Below are 22,453 nucleotides of genomic sequence, written 5' to 3' on the forward strand. Positions count from 1 at the left end.
AGCAGGGAGCCCGATGTGGGACTGGATCCCAGGACCCTGGGATCATGACCTGAGCCAAAGGCAGACGCCCAACTGACTGAACCACCCAGGCATCCCCCAAAATGGTGCTTTAATTTTACAAGGGGCAATTCTTGTCTCCCTTCCCCCAACCCCTCAACACACACCCCTGCATCTTCACGGAAGTGAAACAAAAGCAAAACCCACACACCCAAGATGCAAAGACTAAACCGGAGAGCTCTAGACTCTTCCACCAGGCAGTTCCTTTCTTTTTTTGCTCTGCTATGGTTGCAGGTATCCGATGCCGAGGCTCTGGAAATGCACAACAGAGACGAGCTCTTCCTCTTAGTTTCTAGTTGTGTGGACCCTGGATGCACATTTCATGAGCAGGTGTGGGAATCTGGGATCTGAAGATGAGTTAACTGGAGACAACAGGTGGGGAGGGCTGCAAAGTTCTGCAATGTTAGAGATGTTTCTCCTCTTTACAGCCTTGCCCCATCTCTCAAAAACAACAAAACAGCAAAAATAAAGAAGAAAAAGAAGAAAGGATACACACACACACACACACACAGAGAAACCCACACAAGTCCCTGCCCCATACCGCTCTTGGCAGGCCCTCCATCAGGAGCCCCAGGCCTCCTGGGGATGCCCCCCTTCCAGACCCCTCCCCCGAGACACCGCATGGTGGAGACCAGCAGATGCTAGCGGGAGGCTGGGGGACTGGATCCAGTGACTGACCCTGGGGTAACGGGAAGTTTGCATTTGAAGTGGCCCGGTTTTTTGTGTATGCTAGGTTCCAGGTCTCTGCAAGCCAGTGAGGCTTGTCCCTCTGCCTTAGAGCAACCCTGGGAATAGCAGCTTTAACTGTTCTCACCCACGGATGGGGAGCCAGACTGCGGGCTTGGATTTGAGGGCCATGCACTGAGATTATTTTTATGTCAGTGATCGTCACACATGTGGATTGATGCTGAATTTGACCATAAGGAAGACGCTCAGGCGCACAGAGGCTGTGTATCTTGTGTGAGGTCACTCGCTGGCCAGGCGGTGTGTGGATTTTGAACACGGGCAGCCTGCGTTTGGAGCCTGCCTTCTGACCGACACGTCCCAAACGCTCCCGCGCTTTGCTAGCAGTGTGAAGGGCCGGTAACTGCATCTCGCCGGCGAGAGTCCCTGGTGTGCACCTGCACAGTGAGTCAGGAGCTGCAGCAGGAGGGGGCGGCAGGCTGGAGAGTTACTGAGGAGACAGAATGCATTGGTCTCAGGTGCTGATTTGACCGAGAGGCCAGAGGAAGGGCAGACTCCAGGATGCCCGTCACATTCCTGGTTTGGGCACCAGGAGCAAAGCCTGCAGAGCCCAGTACTCTGCTGAAAGGGCCTTATTCAGATAGGCCGGGGAAGCTGGACCTCACATGATGTCACATCTTCAGTCAGGAAATTGGGGTTTTTCCTAGGGCGCAGACCCCATGCCCGTGGTAGGTTTACCCTTGTTGGGTGTATGTTTGCTGACCTACCTGTGCTCCCTGAATCCTCACTCCACTCCTCTTCTACTGAGTACTCGCCATTTTGTTGGACGTCATTTGTCCTCTCTAGAGTGTGTTTCCTAAGGGCAGAGTCTGTGCTTGTCACTCTCATCTTTATCCTCGGTACGTGATGCTCAGTAGCGGCTGGCAGCCGGACTGGCTTGCCAATTTAATGGTAAGTGAGTTTCTAAGACCTGAAGTTAGGCACTGCCTAGAGGTGGAGAGAGACGACGTGCACCTGGCCAGGTGCTCAGGGGCTGGAGGAGGTGCAAACACTTTGTGGCGCACGGAACTCCAGCCCCGGGTGAGGACGCCGGCGCTGTTCATCATTACCACCAGTGCTGGGGAAGCGAACATCCACACTGCAGGAAGTACAGAACGAACCATTCTGGAGGAATGTTGAGCAGATAATAAAAATGAGTTACAGACATGATGACCCACCCCTCGACTTCTGGCATCCTGAAGAGCCTCGAAATTTTGTTTCAAAACATTCGAGGGATTCTTTGTAATACTTCACTGTGGGGATAATTGCAGGGATACGTCAATGCCAAGGAGAATAATTTGCAGCATGAATATGGCATTAGATTTGCAATCCCTTACATTTTAAAGCTTCCGTATAAAAGTGAGCATTTGGCAGTGGTACTTGGAGAATCGTCATTTCCTGCTTAACTTTCAGAGAAATTGAAGTTAAATGTCTATATTAACGTTTATAAAATTTTAAGAGTGACTCCCTTATTGCACAATGAGCCTAAGTGCCCTGCTGTGTGTGTCTGCTGATCTCTGCCCCCCAGAGCGGGCGGGACACCTGCACCCCAGGCAGAGCGAGAGGTGATGTGACCCCAGGAGTCCATGCCACCAAGACAGACAAAGACATTCAGGGCGTACAGGCAAAATAATTCCAAATTGTTCATTTTAGTAGAAAAGGCGTTTTTTTGTTAACACAAAAAATCCTAAGCAAACTCTGAATACTGATAGAGATGTTGGTATTTGGCAGTTAGAGAAGATGGTATTTATGCAAATGGCCAGTCCGCAGGGCTGGGAAGCCACACACAGGGAGACATATGTCTGTCCAGCAAGTAGGCGGTTCCACACTTGGCGCTGTGGCCCAGCCTGGGTCTGGGTCATGCTGTGTGTCCACGGGACACAGAGGACATTTATTAAGGCCCCAAATACCCTGCCCGGAGGAGTCTCATTGAAGAATTGATTCTCCCACCGGATTCTAGCGCTGAGGGGCTCCGGCTCGGCAGACAACGAGAGAACCCAAACCCCAAAATCCCCAGAGAAAGGATGGAGCCAGTCAGTGAGGCAGTGACGTGGCCGTGGCTTTGCAGCTGCAAACCCTTTGGAGTGGACGCCGGCACCTCAGACGGGATCTGGAGTCTAGACGGTGCCTTAGGAAGGACCAACATCACATCAGCACTTTCAAGCCAAGTAGATGCTAATTGTAGGACACGGTTCTCATCCAGAGCAGAACCCTTGGTGTAGGAAACTGAGGACAGGTCCTAAAAACTGTGGTCAGCCCCGTGGAATTTCACTCATCAGGAGCATCGGACTCAAATACTTAGAACAGCACCAAGTGGTCAATATTAGAAATCTTGAAACATACCTTATCAGGATTTTTAAAAAATAATAATTCCAAAAAATAAAATAGAAATGGACAGCATGGGGGCAAATGGCTGGTGATCTACCAGAGCTCACCGTCCCCTCCCAGCCTGTAGCTACCCGCCCATGTGTCCAGGTGGGGCAACTGACGCTGTATGAGCAAACTGACCTGTGCCTCATGCAGGCAGGCTTTGCAGGGAAGTAGGGGCTCCTTGGGGCTTCAGCTTGCCGTCCTCTGGCTGATGCGGAGGGTCCCCAGGCTCGAGGATGGGGGCCCGTGGGACAGGAGGAGGTCTGCCCAGGAAACACTGCTTTGGATGGCTGTATAAGTGAGAGGAAACTTCTAATATGTTGAATCATTAAAATGTGGGGTTTGCTTTTTTATCGCAACTAGTATTACCTGATGTCGTGGGTAAAAAGCAAAGTACTTACCCAGAAGAAGCCAGGAAAGTAATCCCCTCAAGGCTGATACACGTGATGTAGGAAATGTTGGGCTGTGTGAACTCCAGGCGTCTGTCTCCTAAAGGAGGCCACACACGGCGACGTGGAGCTTCGCAGCGTGCAGGTACATGGGCGTCGTTACTGCCACTCTCACATCCCCCACACTGGCCCGACTGGGCCATGAGCACGTGCCTTCACCGCCCACGGCAGGCACACGTATGCACAGTATTTAAAAGTGCATGTTGTTAGACGCAAATTTGTCTCCCATGAATGGGGTCCCATTTTGAACATGGAAACATTTACTCCATTGGTTTTGAAGCTTAGAAAGAAGGATTTTGTTTGCTCTGCTCAATTTCTGGTGGAGGTGACTGGCAGTGGAGGGGTCCCGCTTGTTGGCCTGGCCTGAAATGGGGAGCACACGTCCTACACGTGGTGATGTCCACCTGCTAGAGCTCCGACCCTCACACCAGAGATGCTTGCCAGGGGGGAAGCATGGCTCAGTTACGCTGTGTTCCCTGGGGCTCCGGTGGCTCGCACCCCGTCTCTCCTGGCTTTCAGATGAGGTCCGACACGCGTGGAAATGATTCTGTGCTATTCCTCGCTGCTGAGAAAAATGGCAGTGATGTGAATTTATTGGAAAGGAGAGCAGCGGGCCCTGGACCCTGGGGGGCCGCCTGAGTCCCGAGCCCCTCGTGGCAGCCCGTTCAATGCTGTTACTTTAAATGCGAAGGAGGGGGTATCTGTGCCCCTGTGGTTTATGGGAGAAATTTAAGTTTGACAACCAAAGAATAAATGAGAAGTCTATGCAGTCTTGACATTTATGGGACTTCATTAACAGATTTCTCTCTCATGTTTCTAGAATATTTTATTTGATTTCTGCTTCCCTGAAAAACATGTGAGCCAATTCCTAATACCTCACACGATCTCTGGGTGATGTCTTTGCTGCTTACAGCAGTATCAATCTCAATTCATGCTTGGAAAGCTTTGCATACTTTTGGCTTTTAATTTCTGACCTTATCTTGCTTGTGTTATCCACTTTTGTGTGATGTACGAACTCTCCAGTCGGTTTGAACCTTCGATGAAGTCAGAGACTTGCTCTCTCTGTTGCCAGCTCCCTGCTGCCACAAGATGCAGGACAGAGTGATGGAAGCTTCTAAATTTTCTCCTTTTTCCGTTGTAGCTTCTGCAAAGAAAGCTTTTCTCTTGGTAGAAATGAGCTCGTCAGGAAGTAAGCGTGGGCCTGATGGGTCTGCCTGGTGCACCAACTTCGACTCAACTTCAGCTGTAACTTTAATGCTGGCAGTGGAATGGGGAGGCCGCACAAGCTGGGATTTTTTAAAGCTCCACATTGAACTATGTTTTCATTGAATACAATTACAAAAGAACATAATATCTCAAATTTTTGAGTCACAATCTTAGGCTTATTACTGTCAAAAAGCAATTACAAGCTATTTTTATGCAGAGCTCAAACATAAAATTAAAGACTCAGAAATGAAAGAGAAACATTTTTAACCATACTATCCAGTGCTCACAACAATATCTATGAGCCAAATGTGGAGCATAGAAAATATGCATATTCTGCAACCCATAGAGGGTGTTTACAGAGATAAACTGGAAGAATAATTTGGGCCAGCTGTTTGTAGTAACTTTATTTCTATGCTTGCTGATATGTTAGAGTACAGAAGAGTCAGGAGAAAAGATTGTATTGAAATGTTTAAAGTCTTGAAATAAACCAACTTTTTTCGAATGTGGTTTTTAAAACCAGAGATAGGACCGTTTGATAATCCATCTGAGCAACCTTGGGTAGATGGACAGCGATTTCTGGGATGCTGGGCTCTGTGCTTGCTCGTGGCCTCCAAGTAAGCTCAGAGTCATGGGGCATCAGAACAAGAGAGCCCAATTCAGAAAAGTGCCCGAGAAGTCTGAGCACTTGAGGCTGCCCACACACAGGCACTTGCCTAAATGGTCAGTGGGCCCAGGCGGTCAGCCAGCCCTGCTGGTCAGCGAGCTCCAGTGGTCAGCCAGCCCCAATGATCAGTGAACCCTTGTGGTCAGTAAGCCCTGGTGGTCAGTGAGCCTCGGTGGTCAGCGAGCCCCAATGGTCAGCGAGCTCCAGTGGTCAGCCAGCCCCAATGGTCAGCGAGCCCCAGCAGTCAGCCAGCCCCAGTGATCAGCGAGCCCCGGCGGTCAGCCAGCCCCAATGGTCAGTGAGCCCCGGTGGTCAGAGAGCCCTGATGGTCAGTGAGCCCTGGTGGTCAGTGAGCTCCAGTGGTCAGCCAGCCCCAATGATCAGCGAGCCCTGGCAGTCAGTCAGCCCCAGTGATCAGCGAGCCCCCGTGGTCAGCAAGCCCCAATGATCAGCGAGCCCTGGCCGTCAGGCAGCACAGGTTATGGTGAAGTTGCTCTCTGCGGAGTGGGGGCCGGTCCATGCTGGCCTGGTTGGAGGGTTTGGAGAAGCTGGTGAGCTCTTGGGGTGAGTGGGATGAAGGACGGGGTGGCAGTCTGGTGTCAGTGTTTGGACCGCGACACTTTCAGCCGGTCTTACTTTGCTGCTGCTGAGTTCTAAAATCCCAAATGCCTGGTGGATTTGCCTCTTAACGTCAGGGTGTTCCCTGTGTCTCCGAGCCAACATTTTGCTGGGGAGGCCTGTTTCTCAAAGTGCTGCCCGATGGCGCCCACCATCTCCTCTCCCCGACTGTCAGAAGATGGGAGCCAATGATGCGGCGGGAAGCAGACTTTGCTCTGGATTTCCATTCCCAGATTCAGCTCCGCAACACGAAGCAAGTGCTCTGCTTAGAGCTTAGAGCCAAGGCGCCGGAGGAGAAGCATCCGGGGCGCCGGGCCAGAGTTCAGGACCCGCGGCCAGGAGAGCACAGTTGCAGGGTCCTGAGGAGGCAGGGGCTGGGCCCCATCTCCGCCCTCCCTGGTGCTCACTCGGATGGGACTAGGAACGGAGCCCTTTCCAAGGGAACGTGACAGCGACTGCTGTGTCCCTTGTTCCTGCAGACCCTTCAGAAACCTTCCTTGTAGTTCGCCCCACGCGCCTGCACAGGCACCGCCCAGCGTCACCCCCGCTGTGGATGAAGAAGCCAAGCTCAGGCCCAGGATGAGTGACCACGCCAGCGACGGCCGGCCACGCCCACAAGGAGTGTCTACGCCCACCGCGAGCGGCCACGCCCACGACGGACGGCTTGGCCCAGGACAAGTGGCCACGCCCATGACGACCGGCCACGCCCATGACGACCGGCCACGCCCACGACGGACGGCCTGGCCTAGAACCAGTGGCCACGCCCACGGCGAGCGGCCACGCCCACGACGGACAGCCTGGCCCAGGACGAGTGGCCACGCCCATGACGACCGGCCACGTCCAGGACGAGCGGCCACGCCCACGAGGAGCGGCCACGCCCACAAAGGAGTGTCTACGCCCACCACGAGCGGCCACGCCCACGACGGACGGCCTGGCCCAGGACGAGTGGCCACGCCCATGACGACCGGCCACGCCCACGAGGAGCGGCCACGCCCACGACGGACGGCCTGGCCCAGGACGACCGGCCACGCCCAGGACGAGTGGCCACGCCCACGAGGGCGGCCACGCCCACAAAGGAGTGGCTACGCCCACCGCGAGCGGCCAGGCTAGACCTCGCACCCACATCCGTCGATGCAAACGCTGCGGGTTCTCTCTCTCTCCCTCGTGTGGTGAGAGCCCCGACCGCACTCAGGACCCCGCACGCGGGCCTGCAGGTTCCATGCGGGGTTCAGAGGGCGCGTGGCCGCGGGCGAAGCTGGACATCGCATCCCAGTGGGCACTCGGCCTCGGCCCTCTGCTTGGAGTCTCTGCGCTCGCCGTGGCCGGGGAGGCCAGACCGACGTGTTCCGGAAGCCGACGGTGAAACCACGGCTTTCCTACCTGTTTGGTGACGTCACCGTCCTGAGTCTGTCCTTTCTTTGGGCCGGACGCAGGTAAGGCGCGGTGTCCGTGGGGGCCCGGCTGGCGTGCCTCTAAAAGATTCACTTTTAGAATTTAAGAAGTCTTTCCCTCTGATTTTACAAAACGTCTATAGCCCAGTACGCTGGGAAGCCGTCCTACGGCGGCTGAAAACCCTAATGAGCACAGGGCACCAGAGGACGGCTCCTGGTTTCCTAATTAGGAGCAACGGGTGTGGGGCCAGAGTGAGTCTGGTGCCTCTGGTTTGTCATGCGTCCCTTTTGCTTTTCAAAGGTGCATTTTATCCCCAAAGTCCTGGGGCTCAGCGCAAGGATGGGGTCGTAAAAACAGACCCACAAACTGTCAGACCCCACAGAGCGCGTGTACCTGTGGCCACGTGCCTGGTCACGCTGCGGCCCACGCGAGGGAGGTCATCAGACCGCGTCTCCCCTCCAGGTCCTTCCAGGAACGCGCCGTGCCAACTCAGCAGAAGAGGCACAGGAAGCGGCTAGAAGCCGAGCGTCCCAACACACAGTGCGCACGTTTGCACCAGCCAGGAGCACGCTGGTGCTGGTGTGCAAGCCCACTCTACCACGACGCGTGCACTGGACGTGCAGCGTGGGGCCGCCTGGCCGCCCGCCTCGGGCCAGGCCATTTGCCGAGCCCTGATTTTAGGTCCTTAAAAGCACTTACAGCGCTGTTCACACGAGCCGTAATTAGCAAACAAGTATATGGATAATCACACGCACTCCCACAAAGATTTCCTGTGTTCGCAGACCAAGCCATTTCCTGCTTCAGTGAACCGTCCTGTTGTTAATCTGTGCAGTCTCACCCCTGGGTGATGGAAATACTTGCCCTCTTTCCAGGTGCCCATTAGTATTGTTTTAAGTTACATGTATAATGCATGAGAAGAACCTGTTGGTCAAACATTCCAGACAGGCTGCGCAACTCTGCTCAGTTGGTAATGGTTACCCCAACAAGGCGGAGCGAGAAAGAGCCAGGGTTTGTCTTCATTTATGCCAATAACAGCTTTATGGAGATGTAACTCACACGCCGAACCGTTCACCCGCTGAACGTGGCGAGTCAGTGGTTTCCGCACATTCACAGGTGTGTGTTTGCCCCCACACCCACGCCACCACATTCTCGGACCCCGGACAGAGAACCCCTGTCCTTTGGCATGGCCCCCAGTACTCCCTAACCTCCCAGCCCCTCGCAACCACCGCTTACTCCCCGCCCATGTGCAGTTCCAACAAATGGAATCACGTAACTCGCGGTCCTTTTGTGACTGACTTTCTTACTTTGCATCATGTTTTCCAAGTGCATCTGTGTTGTAGCGTGTGTAAGTACTTTGTTCCTTTCCATCTTTTGCTGATACTATTCCCTTGGATGGATATACCACTCTTTTTATCCACTTATGAGGCTGTGGACTTTCAGGTTGTTTTCACATTTTGGCTCTTGTGAAAAATGATTCTTATCCTAGTTTTTTGTAAGTACTTAAAGTGAATATGAATCAAGATGACATTATGAAATCTTGAAGCTGGTGAACTATTTTGTGTTATTAGGACATAGTAGTGAAGTGATCTGATTACCAGCTATCTGTGCCGGCAGCTGGAGGGTCTCCTGGTATTTACTTTCTTTCCTTCTTGTGACTTGTTGATCTCCCTAAAGTGATGACAGCTTTTGAGAAGGGTCAGGGTCCCAGGTACAAACTGGGCTGGAGGAGTTGGGTCAGGTAGAACCTTGATCAGAAGCACCTGCAGAATCAGGTCACAGATCAAGAGAGCTGAGCAGACATCCCGTCTCTGTCCTGCCTAAGGAGCAGGTGGGCTATGGAGTTGGGGCTTCTGTCCACGGCTGGGCAACAGCCAGCCTCCGCTTTGGTGTTAGCGCTTCTGGGGTCAAGTAGTGAGGTGAGTCCAAGCAACGTCAGCATCGCTTGTGATGTCCTTGAGGAGTCATATGCCCTGGGATGTTTCACTTTCCTCTGCTGATTTGGTTGCCTACGTCATGCCGTTCAAAGTGACGGGGGGAAGACAGCTGGGGTTTTCATGAATGAGAGCACCTCATGGGCTCCATGCCTCTGCAAGCACCCCTGCTTCGTCTAGCCGATGGCTTTGTCAAGTTGCCCCCACTCCCCACCCTTTGATGTAGAAACTGAGGCTCCAGCACACGGTCCTCCAGGTTCATCGGTTTTGTCAAAAACTGCAGATGTCCCCCGTTTTAAGGTGGAGTAATAGTCCCTCTGTCTCTCTCCATAGCCCACAGTTTCTTTATCTGCTCCCCCATCGATGGACACTTGGGTTGTTTCTGGGCTACTGTGCATATGTGAAGTGAAGTGAGCCAGGCTCAGAAAGGAAATACTGTATGAGCTTGCTCGTATGTGGAATTGAAAAACGTTGGACTTCCAGAAATGGCGGGGGGGGGGGGTCACCTGGGGTGGGGTGGGGGCAGATGCTGATACAAACTCAGTTGTAAGATGAATGAATTCTCGAGTCTAACGTACAGCACAGTGACCGTAGTTAATTACACTCTATCATATACTTAAAAATTTCTAAGGGAGTAGCTCTCAAGTGTGTCCACTACATGCAGGAAATGGTAACCGCATGAGATGATGGGTGTGTTACTGACTTGACTGCAGTGGTCACCTCACTGTGTGTGTGTATTTCAAACATCACGCTGCGTGCCTTAAATTTATACAATCTTTGTTTAAAAAGTGCTGGCATTTGGACTGAGAGAGACGCATCGTGTGTGGAAATACCCAGCTTCACATAGTTCATGGACTGTTTGCAGTAAGACTGATGGTTGAGTTTTCTCAGATGCCTTTGCAGCATTTTTGGAGATGCTTATGTGACTTCTGTTCTTAGATACATTAGTCTGACTAATCAATAGGATTCGTTTCTAATATTGAGGAAAAGGAACAGAGGCTCTGAAGGTGTGGAGCGGGCAGTGTGTGTTCACCAGCCCCGTTCAGACATGCTTCCTGAGGGCTCTTGATCTTGGGTATATATTATAGTTTTCTAATGCTCTGAGAATTGGTAATTCAGGTACAGTGAATCTGAAGGAACCAGAACCTTTCCTTCACTGGGCCAATCCTTTTAAATATGAGAAATCTTTGTATTAATTAGCTGGCTCCTTGTGTATGTAATATGACTGGGGCATATAATAACAGTAAGATGAATGCTTGTTTTGACAAATTCATAGGTGCATCAGACACCGAGGAAAATGGGAAAAGAAGGTTGTAGAGCATGGTCTGGTGCTCGGGAGGCTGACAGAAGTCATTGCAGAGTTCAGAGGTCCATGCTGGAAAGGGGACAGCTCTTCTTCCCTCTACCCCACGCTGGCTGGACAGATACCGGCAGGTGCACAGACTTCCTTTCCAAATGGAGTTTGACATCCATCAGAGTTTTTATTTGTTTTCTATTTGGATTTTCTTTTAGTTGAAGAATAACATGCATATGTAGAAAAGTGAGCAAAACATCAAAGCTTCAGTAAACTATCCAGAAGCTGAAATCCATTTAACTACCACCTAAACAGGGAAGAGGATCCTAGAAAATCTCTTCGTGGCTTGAGCGCCATCTTTGTTTTCCTGAAAGGTAAGCAGTCTCCTACCTCTGCGGTCTGTTGTAGTTTTGGGGGCTTTGAACTTTATAAGGTGGACTTAGCGTGCATTCTGTTTTGTTTAGCTTCTTTGTTCAACCTTATGATGACTGGATTCCTCTTTGTCATCGATTCACTGTAGGTCATTCTTTCAATGCCATGAAGCATTCCTTACATGGATAGAGTGTGGTGTCCTCTTCCGTTTTATTGATGGGCATTTGGGTCATTCCCCACTGTTTGCCTCTTGTGAATATGTATGGCAGGGTTCAAGCACACAACAGAACCACCAGGAGTGACATACAGTAGGTGTCATTTTACAGGGCTTTGGCCTTAGGCAGTTGTGCAACTGATGAAAGGGTGTCAAAATGCTGTTACTTCTGTGCCTGGAACCAGAGCCTGACATCAGCTGGATGGTGTGACATGGGGACAACAAGGATGAGGGGGACTTGCATGTCCAATTTAGAATGCAGGAAGATAGACTCAGACCCAAGTGGTTCCCCACCACCTCCAAGCCTCCAACTTTGCCATGCAGACGACCTTGGGAGAAGTGGGACCCTTTGTTGAGAGCTCAGAGGATAAGCGAGAAGGTGAGCTGGGCTAGAGGGGTGGCTGTCCAGCTGCTGCCACGGCAACCAGGTGACCCAGCAGAGCACAACAGCACCATGGCTTGCCTGACCTGTTGTCAGAATGACCCTTAAGACCCATCTGTCTTTTGCTTGTAGATTTTGGAGCTCTGTGTACATCACAGGCATGACCCTTTTGTTCATGAGTGTGTTGCAAACATCTCACCATGTGGCTTACATTTTCATGACCTCAGTGGTGCCGCTTGTTGAACAGTTCTTAGTTTCAGTGTCGTTCAGCTTATCAGGTTTCGTCTTTGTAGACAGAGTTTTTATATTCTGTTTATGATAGCTTTTCCTATTCCAAGGCCATGGAGTTTTTAAAATACAATCTTTCAGAAGTTTTTATTGTTTAGACTTTTGTATTTATATCTCGAATCTCTCAGAAATCGTGTGGTGTGAGGTAGGGCTCTGTTTCTTTTTTCCACATGGAGACAAGACTGGCAAACCCTCTGTTGGCTTTGTCCACTGCTCTTCAGCATCACACTTGTCAATAATCAATACCTATTTATGGATGGGCCTGTCTCTGAGTCCTTTTTCTGATCCACTGGTCTGTTTACCTTTCTTGTTTTAATATCACGTTGTCTTCATTACTGTCTTTGGATAAGATGATCTCCAGAGCAGGTCTTCCCACCTTGTTCATAGCCTTGAGTGTCCATATGTTTTCGAATGGATTTTTTGAAATGTCTTCAAAAAGTCTATTTAGACCTTAATTGGGGTTGCTTTGAACTTACAGAGCAACTTGAGGAATTTGAGAATTGACATCTTTATATAGTGAGTCTTCCCATCCATTGAGTGGGTGTATCTCCTCATTTACTTACTTGTGTAATTTCTTCTAGTAATGGCTTGTTGGTGCCTTTTCCAGTGAATGTAAGTGTGTGCACATGTGCAGAGGTAGAGGTCGTGCATTTACTAGATTTATTTCTAATCCTAGGTGGCTGCTAAGCATTTGGTACACTTGATGCTAATATAAATGGTGCCTTTTTACTGAGCTGAATCTTAGTCAGTGTTCCCTGGGTACTGGAAAATAAGCTATCGTTTGCAGTTGTTGTACAAGTGAAATTTGTTGTCTTGTTCTAATGTTTAAAAAGAATCTGCCTCCTCCATGTTTTAACCATTCATCCTCTCAGTTATTGAGCAGGAGGAACTCACATCTATTATAATTGTGGGTTGTTCATGTGTTTGTTTGCTGGCAACAAATTCTCCTGATTTTTGTTTACCTGGAAACATCTTTATTGTAGCATTCTTCCTGATGGTTATCTGTGCCGCATACAGATATCTAGGGGGGCCATTCTGTCTCTTAGCAATTCGAAAATATCATTTTATTGTCTTCTGGTTTTAATTGTTTTGAGGAGTCAGCCCTCATTCTAATGCTTCTTCCTTTGAATATAATATGCCTTTGTTTTTCTTGCTGTTTTAAGATTTTCTCTCTTTTTAAAAAGCAATTTTAGGGTGCCTCAGTGGCTCAGTCGGTTAAGCATCCAATTCTTGGTTTCGACTAAGGTCGTGATCTCAGGGTCCTGAGATTGAGCCCCGCGTTGGGTTCTGCACTCAGTGGGGAGTCTGCTTGAGACTCTCTCTCTCCCTCTGCCCCTCCCCCTACTCTCTCTCTCATAAAAGCAATTTTATTATAATGTGTTTCTGTGTAATTTTATTTTCTAACTGGTGTTTAAAGGACTTCTTGAATCTGTGGCTTAATATCTTTCAACATTTTGAACACTCTTCTCTGAAATTATCTCCTCAAATAGAGCCTCTGGAACATTTTTACTCTTACCTCTTAGATTCCAAATACATATATAGAACATCCCACTCTAATCCCTCCATTTTCAGGCTTTCCTCTTTATTTTCCATTCTTTTGTCTCTCCATGCTTCATCATGGATGTTTTCTTCTGGCCAAATCTACCAAGTCACTAAGTCTCTCTTGAGCTAGATCTCATGTGATAATATCAGATCTAATACCTGATAGTATCAATATCTGATAATATCAATCTGGTATCTTCAGCTTATCTGTCCTGTATCTATATCTGAGTTTTAAAGTTTGTCTTCTCTATTTTTCTACAATGTTAAGCTGGCCATTTTCACCCTCCTCCTGTCTCTTAGCCTCTGGCCGTGGACGTGGCCAGAAGTTCTCTGCAGCTCTCCCCTCTCTTCTCTGTCCTGGGAGTCAGGGCCACCCCTGACTTGCTCTGACCAGTAGAATCTGGCGGAAGTGATGTCATGTAAACTCTGAGCCTGCACCTTCCCATGTTCCATCCTCACGCCGGGAACCCTCTAGCCACTGCGTGAGTAATCTGGCCAGACTGATGAAGGATGAGAGGCCGTGTGGAGAAAGGCCCAGGCATGTGGATACTTCCACTGGCCTTGTCCTCCTGGAGGAGGTTCCAGACACGAAGGGAGGCCTAGCTGAGGACAGCTGAGCCTGGCCGGGACTAGGCAGGCTGCCCTCTGAGGTAGCCCTGACCTGCTGCACTAAATAAACTTATTCTTGTGTTAAGCCTTGATGTTATGAGGTGGTTTGTCGCATATTTCTCTGTTAAAATTCTCAGCCATTTAAACACACTGAATAGTGTAATTTTAATCTATTCACATTCCATATCCAGGTTCCTTGTGGGAACTCCAATTTTTTACCCACTAGACCAGGGAGGCTGTTAGAAGCCTTGTGCATGTTTGGGTCTCCCGGCTGCCCCCTTGGGGGCATGACACCCTTAGGGGAAGGAAGTTCCAGATCCTGTGCTCCATTCTCCGCATTTTTTCCCTCCTCCTACACCAAGGTCGGCAGGGTCCTGCACTGCTGTGTTCTTTCTTTGTGATCTTTATGCAAAGTAAATTTTTTAAAAACAGATTTTCTATCTGTTAGCACGAGAATTAGCTAGAATTATCTGGACCCGCATTACCAGAAACAGAAATACACAGGACTTAAACAATTTTTTTAAATACATTTTAAGTATAGAGAAGTACAAAGAAAAACATAATAGCTATTCATCCGTCCACACCCAGATGTTAGCACTTTGGTCAGTGTTGGGGCACTCCAGAGACGCTTCAAACGTGGCCAGTTTTCAGCACAAGTCTGAAAATGACTGGAGAGAAGGTGAAGAAGAGGGACACGGAGCTTGGTGCCTTGAGGATTGTGTGTGCACGCAGGGGACAAGACACTGACCTGGGCTGGACGCTAGTAAATACTTCATCGTGGTCTTTGGATAAGTTTCCAGTGAGTCATACCATTTGACAAGGAGGAAACCCTAAAGATTCCTTCTTGTTTGTGGAATGTTCTGGGTTACATGATTGTTTGGCTTTTAATAGAACTGTAATCTTTAAGGGATCTGTGCCTGTTGAACAGAAACTATTAACATAGCTTCTGTTAGAGAATCACAGAATGTTATTCCCTCATTTGGAAGGGCAAGAGGTGATAATCAAACCAGTTTACATGAATACATTTGCTTTATCCACCAATTTACTGAGTGCCCATGGACATTCTGAAGGAAAAATCCATTCAAATGAATACCTGATGAAGGGCTCAGGATGTCTGTGTACATAGAGTACTTCGGCCATGCATTTCTGAAATTTCCTTTGAAATCCCAAGGACATCGTTTAGCTTAGAAATGCATTATTAATGTTCCAATTAGTATAAAATTCTCTGTTGTATTTTTGGCGACTTGAATAAGAACCAGTAAATCTTACAAACTACAATGCAAATTGCAGCAAAAATACTTTACAACATTTTCCACTCTAGAAGTACAAGCTCCCTTTATAATTTTGTATGCTCGGCATTAGTTTTTTTTTACTTGTCTTTGTCACTAAATATAGATGCATGTTTTCTGAGTTTACACTGACTCCTAAACCAGACACCTCTTATGACAAAGCTCCACAGTTCTCGCTGGAAACAATGGCATTGCTCCTGGGATCATCATAATTAGAAGCTGGAGATTAATGGAGCACCTTTAAAGATTGCTCGCAATGATGCCAAATATTTGCACAATTCCCTGAAATTTGCAAATTGTGTACTACTTAGCATTAATAGGTGCAAAGTGAATAACTTCTTATGTACTGCTGCCGGTGGAAGCTACGTTTAGTGTATGTGAAACACGGAGCTGAGAATTTCACTGCAGGTAACGAGTCCTGTGATGACACTCCAGAGCATTTATCCTTCTGCATTAAATAACTAAGAAATCTGAGCAAAGTCAGGGGCTTCCTTTGAAGTTCTTTGAGAAAGCTGGTCATATGGAAGCACATCTGTTTCCAAATGAACGCTTTGGGGGGCCTTTGATGAGAGTGTATTACAGAATCTTGCTTTCTGCACTTTTCACTCATCTTTAATTTCTGGGGTTCCTTGCTTTCCACCATCGGATGCACTTTCCTATTGGACCTCTGTAGCTCGAGCGTTCTCCGGCCCGCCGCGCACTGTCCTCTGCCGGTGGAGGGTGGGGGAGCCTCGAGGAGCGGCCCGTCCCGCTGGGTGGGGCTCCTCCGCCTGGGTCCCGGGGCCTGGCTCCCCTCCTTTTACGGCATTTGTCTTGCCCTGCCTCAGTTTCTCCTCCTCCGCCACCTGCCTGCCACTGGAGCGCGCCCGCGGGCCGACCGCGCATCCTCCGGCCCGTCACCTCCTCTCAAGGTCATTCTGTGGACCGCGCCGTGGGAACGTTCCTGCGCGTGGCACGCGGGCACGGAGCGCTCCTCAGGTACCACTGTCCGACTTCTGACTTGGCCGCACCCCAGGCCGAGCTCCTGCTCGCGTGCGGAAGGACACCGCGCGCTTCGCCGGGGCGTCGAGAGGGCTCCCTGGCGCGGCCCGACGCGAGGCCCGGCAGGCGGTCCCGGGTGCGGGGCGCAGCGCGCGCCCGCCAGGGCCTGTGCGCCCCTGGGTCTGCCCCGAGGCGCAGCAAGGCTGCGGGTCTGCCCGCGGCTCCGCGCTGATGGAGGAGCCTTGGTTTTACGGACGGCCGACGGTCCGCGAAGGGCTGTCCGCGGGGCGGCGAGAGGGTGGGCGAGCCGGGACCCGCGCCCGCCGGGTGCTTAGGGGAGGGGGCCTCCTGAGCCTGGAGGGCGCTACACGGGGCCAATACGCCCTCCTCTCCCTTCTCAGCGGGTCCTCTCTGGGCCCCGCGGGCGCGGGCAGGGCGACCCGGGCCCTGCGCTCAGCGGCGCGTCAGTGTTCGTGCGGTTGATGCCTTCACCGCAGCACCTCTGTTTTCTCTCCTGGCTCTTAATTTCCCAACCCTTATAGAGGTTAAGCTCTTCCAAAAATCAGCCAACCGCTGACCACCCGCCCCAGCCCCAAGCGCTCAGGCCCCTCTACTCTGAAATTGGCGGCTCCAGAGACTATTTGAAATCGGTGCGCCCTCTGCTGGTGGCAGAGTGTCCCTTCGTTATACAGAGCGTCCCGGGCAGGATTTGTTATACCGGGATTTAACTGAGTTTCCTGAAAACGAGTCGAAGTGGTTGATTGTTAAGAAGTCATGTGGGCGTCTCCTGAGGCCGGCGCCCGGCGTTCTCTGAGGAGAGCGCTGATTCAGGGGCTATTCTGATGTCAAGCACACTCTCATTTTATAACTGTTTGTTGATTGAATAAGAGTCTCACTCTCCTACCGGAGCTCAGCACAGGGTGAGCTGGAAACCGCTGAAGGGGTTCTGTTGGAAAAGGCCTTTTCTCTACGCATCCTGTTGCCGGCCGGCTGCATGCAGAAGCGAGGGCAAGGGCAGGAGGGGGCTCGTGGGGGCACGCCCCTGGCAAGGACTCGGGCTGGGAGATGCTAAGTCCTGCACACACACAGCTAGTACACGCAAGTACACGGACCGGATTCTCTCGTCCTGAAGTCACTGTCACGCTCCCTGGTGCCACAAGGACACGACCCCCAGGACTGACGCTGTACCGAGTGCACCACGAGCTGTCACATGTGTCACAGACGAGCACAAAGTCCCCATGGCACCGGGTGCTCGCACGTGCGTCTGCAGGTCCCTGGAGTTGGTCGATCTCAGCTGGGCTGAGCTGAGCGTGGCCGCAGACGGTGGCTTCAGTCCAGCTCGCATCACGCGTGCCTCCTTCTCTGGGGAGCGGCGGCTGCCCATGGCGTGGCGGGCGTTCAGGAGAGCAAGCCCGAATGCTGGCCTGCGTCTGCCAACGCCGCTGACCCCGTGGAGCCGTGGCCAGGATGTGGGTGCGGCGCTCCAGGGCTTTGGGGTCGAGCGGGACACCTCAGCCCAGCACAGTGACGCCTCGTCCCGTTTGCGGGGAGCCAGCCGGAGGTGAGCGCTGCCCCCCAGCAAACAGTGCCTTTCACCCCGTCCTTCTTGGTCACGGTGCAGAGTGAAGTTGAAGGGACCACGGAGAACAGGCCATGTGGGTCGAGGGGGCTTGGGGGTGAAGATCTGAGATGCTCCCTGCCCATTGCTGACGCCTGCTGGACACGGGCTGACGTCTGGCCCACCGTGGAACGTGTGTGCCAACGGCCCCTCAGCCTCCATGTCCCGACCCTGCTTTACACTTCATCCCGCGGTCAGCACGCCCTGGCTCCCGTCCCTCCCGGGGCCTGGTGCAGGCTGGGCCGGGCACCGGGGAGTGTGCACGAGGCAGCAGCGCTCGGCCGCGGATCCGCGCCCGGTGCAGACTCCAGGCCGGCGTCTGGCTCTGCTGCTTCCGGCTGCCCGAACGTCCTTCGGGCAAGGACGTTAACCGCTGTTTCCAGTTCTCTCCATGGGAACACGGATGACCCCTGTCGCATCGGAGTGCAGCGAGGGCGGCCGACGTGGTGCGTGGGAAGCATTCCGCTCTTGTTATTGTATGAACTGTTATTTTCATCATTAAGCATAAAGCCGACAGGAATGGTGTATGTATAAAAATAGTAACTTAATCTGGAAGTAGAAGCAGGATGAAATATTTTTCTCTAGAGCGCAGGCCTCCTGAAGGCACATAAAACATGAGTAATAAGAGACTGATTTTTAAACAAGCATAGAAGGTACGTGTCCAGTTAAGGCCTCTTTAGAAAGTCACCCCTGAGCCTGTTGGTACGTTTGACCCAAAGAGTCCTGTAGCTCACCCGTGTGCCACATCCCTCCCAGCTCGCCCCTGCTGGAGGCTGGCGGAGACCCTGGGCTCCGGCGGAGCTGACCTCACTCATGCCGCTGAGACTCCCACGCCCGGTGAGCGAGCGCGGGGCCGGTCGGGTCAAATCAAGCACAGTCACCGAAGAAGGCTGCGAACGGGGTCTGCGGACAATTCCGGAAGGTGGACCCTGGGAGGGCTTCGGTGACGGACAGAGACACGGATAGAACCACGCGGCTTCCCCGGGAGGCGGCCTGACCTGCCGGTGCTCACGTGCACCTGACTCCCCAACGCCCGTTCAGAGCGGTCAGCCTCACGGCTTCACGCTCCCACCTTTCACGTTACACACACTGTGGTCACTTTTTTGGGCGTGAAATATGTTCAGATAACACACATTAAGCAATTAATGTCTTCTAACATTAAGAAAATTGGTTTCTGTCTATTGACATTCTGGTTCTCAACCCAGTGGTTTCTTATTTAACTTTCATTATTAGGAATGCTTAGCACATCAAAACAATGTTAATTATTAGCTTCAGGCAGGAAAATAATATACACAAACAGAACATTTATCATTTTGTCAGGACCAGACATTGTCTCGATGTGCTAAATATCCCCAGTGATGACGGCCACCATCAGTTGAAGAAAGAAGCATCGATATCTGGTCATCGACGCTGTGCTTGCAAGTACGTCTGGAAGTTCGCCATACGCTGAGATGGGTAAACTTTGCACAAATCCTGTGCTCTGTGTTAGAGCTTTCTTGGGTGATTTACAGACGAAGCTCTACTTTCCATCCTTACCTTGTAGGTCTCAGACAGTAACTGTCCCAACCCTGTTGCTCTTAGAGAGTGTGAATTATTATTTATGCCAAAAAGTCTTGGAGAGAACTCTTGTGTCTAGTGCCGACTCCTCGTGACACATCACATCTGTTCCTACGTATTTGCTGCTGGTTCCAGAACTTGAATTTGTCCTGGGAAGATTTGAATAAAAAAGGAACTTTCATGGCAGGACCCACACAAGTGGGGAAAATAGCCAGGTTTCCCTCGAAAGGCTCACAAGTCTTGGAAGAAAACATCTTCCAAAAAATCTTGGAAGAAAACATTTGAAAACATCCATATGAAACACAATAAATATTAGAAAGTTTTAAAAATAGCAAAGTAAATATGTGGGGAGAGAAGTCAATGTACAGAAATCTCTGAAGTGTCCCCAGCTGCTTTAAACATTTTTAAAAACACTTTTTTAATTTAAATTCAATTTAGTTAACATACAGTGCATTTTTAGTTTCAAGGGTAGAGTTCAGTGATTCATCAGGTACATAGAACTCCCCGTGCTCATTTCATCAAGTTAAACACTTTTTTAAGTTGCAGTTTTTGTCCAGGTTGTACAAAGCCTTGGGATGGAGATCTGTGCCTCGTCGTCCATTCAGGGGGCCGAGTGGGGGCACCGCAGGGATTTCTGCAGGTCCCACTCCCTGCACCTGTCTTGGGGTGCGGCGTGTGGGAGGCCCTGCATACCCACAGCCAAACCAAATACAGGCTGAAAGAAGAAACCTACGGGACTTGAGTGATGCAGACGCACAGAGCTGTGTAAGCGCCGTGTGGACAGAAAACGGTAGCACCCTTGCAGAATTAGGTAGCGTGATCTCTTTTCCGGGTTATGTATGTGAGAAGTTCAGGGCTAAGATTTGCTGCCGGCAAGGAGAGCGGCTCTACAGCCGGGGGTTAGGGGTGTGGAGAGAGACGGGGCCAGCGAGGCAGACAGCACCCGGCTGGGGTGTCGGAGGGGCCCCGGGGACGAGCAGGCGCGGAGGACGAGGGTGTGATCCCCCCGGCCACCAGCCACTGGTGGAAGCTGCGAGCGCGGCCGGCCCTGCCTGCCGGACACACATGTGGCGGGGTTTGCTTCTGTGCTGTGAGTGTCTGAACCCCTGTGGCAAGTCACCAAGTGTCGGCCTAACAGCGGCCGCAAAGGATACTTTTGTTTTCTTTTTCCGTTTGGCACATGAGAAAGCCTCTCCTCTTGCTGCCTCAACACACACAAAGGACTCAGTGTACTTAGAGTGTCAACACCAAGAAAAGGACACCGAGCATTTTAAAGGAGTTTAATCTGACAATTGATGCTCTAGTTAATTCCTGAATGAATAACCGATTAGCTCCACATTTTCCAGGAAATCACAGCACCGTGCATCATGACATAATTCAAGATTACATATCATTTTATTTTATCTCAAGGAAGCACACACATAAAAGCGGACCATCTCTGGACTTGGCACCCATTCCGTGTCTAGTGCGTCTGGACTGGCGTTGGACTCGCTGGGAGTTAGCAGAGAACGCCAGTGGGACAGAGGACCGGCTTCCATTTTTAAAGAATTTTAAAGTGGTTCGGACGAGGAAGACTTCAGATGGCTTCCGGCGAGGGAAGGATGTTCATCGTGTCCGTTTGGAGAACAAGGATGTAGTCTTTATGCCATGGTGGTGTTATTTTTAAAGTGGGAAGGGAAATCTACGTACTTGAATATTTTCTCTTAAAATGCTAACAAGGATGCCAGTTAGAAGCCATTAAACTTGGTTTTTGTAATGCTGACACCCACCCACGAGGGACTCTCTGTGGATGATGGTCGCCTGACACACAGGTCACGGGTTAGTTTCCCGGAGTGAATGCTTATTCTTTATTTTCCTCTGAGTTGGTTGGCCCTTCCGAAAGCTGGAGTCACACGTATTTTAAGGAGAGAGAGCCTCATTTAAAGTGATGTCTGCCAGCATCATTTGAACAGTGCAGACCCTGAGCCCGCACGCAGACAGAGCTCGAGGGCTGAGCTGGATCCCTTTGTTCTGACGAAGTCTGGGCTCCGTGACTGAGTCACAGGAGACCTTGCCCGTTTCCAGGCTGCGGTAGCGGTCGATCCGAAACTTGCGGGACAGAGTGGTCTCCCGGGATGCCCACGCTGCCCATCAGCCTCTGTCAATGCAAGGACTGTTTTGGGTGGTTCTTTCCTTGTTTTACCGAACACCTGGGTTCTTTGCTTCTGTCCCCCCCACCCCTGCACCACCATTAACTGTTGCAACTGGACATAAGAAAAGAAGTGAAGTAAATGAAAGTGGCTGCGTGTCAAAGGCTCTGGGTTCGGTTTGGGTGGTGGGACGGGATGGGACACAGAGAATGAGATCCGTACAGTGAAAAACTGGAAACAGCGTGGTGCTCACCAATGGTGCAAGGACCCGCACGTGCTGGGGGAGGGATGGGGGGCAGGCTGGTTTGGAGCTGTCAATGCCGGCAGGGGGCTCTGGCTTGCCGCCGCTTGCCTGAGATCTTGGACAGGGTTCTTGACCTCTTTGCTTTGCGTGTAACATGGGGATCATGTGCCTGACACATCGGGTCCTTGCGGAGATGAATTAGCCCCGAGCAAGGCTCCGTGGACTGGCTGCTCATCGTGGTCACCGAGGATGCCACGCGGGGCCTCACCTGCCCCTTTCTACACGTGGACTGTGGGGTGGACTTTACCTTTCCTGTAGAGTTTCCGAGGACACGGACAAATGTCAAAATGTAAAAATATATAAAAGGAAGATTGAAATATGATTGCCTCTGGATGCTGGGTTATACATAATCTTTTTTTTTTTTTTTAAGATTTTATTTATTTGACAGAGAGAGACACAGCGAGAGAGGGAACACAAGCAGGGGGAGTGGGAGAGGGAGAAGCAGGCTTCCCGTCGAGCAGGGA

This window comes from Neomonachus schauinslandi, chromosome 14 (assembly GCF_002201575.2).
Source record: "Neomonachus schauinslandi chromosome 14, ASM220157v2, whole genome shotgun sequence".
In the NCBI taxonomy this organism is placed as follows: Eukaryota; Metazoa; Chordata; class Mammalia; order Carnivora; family Phocidae; genus Neomonachus; species Neomonachus schauinslandi.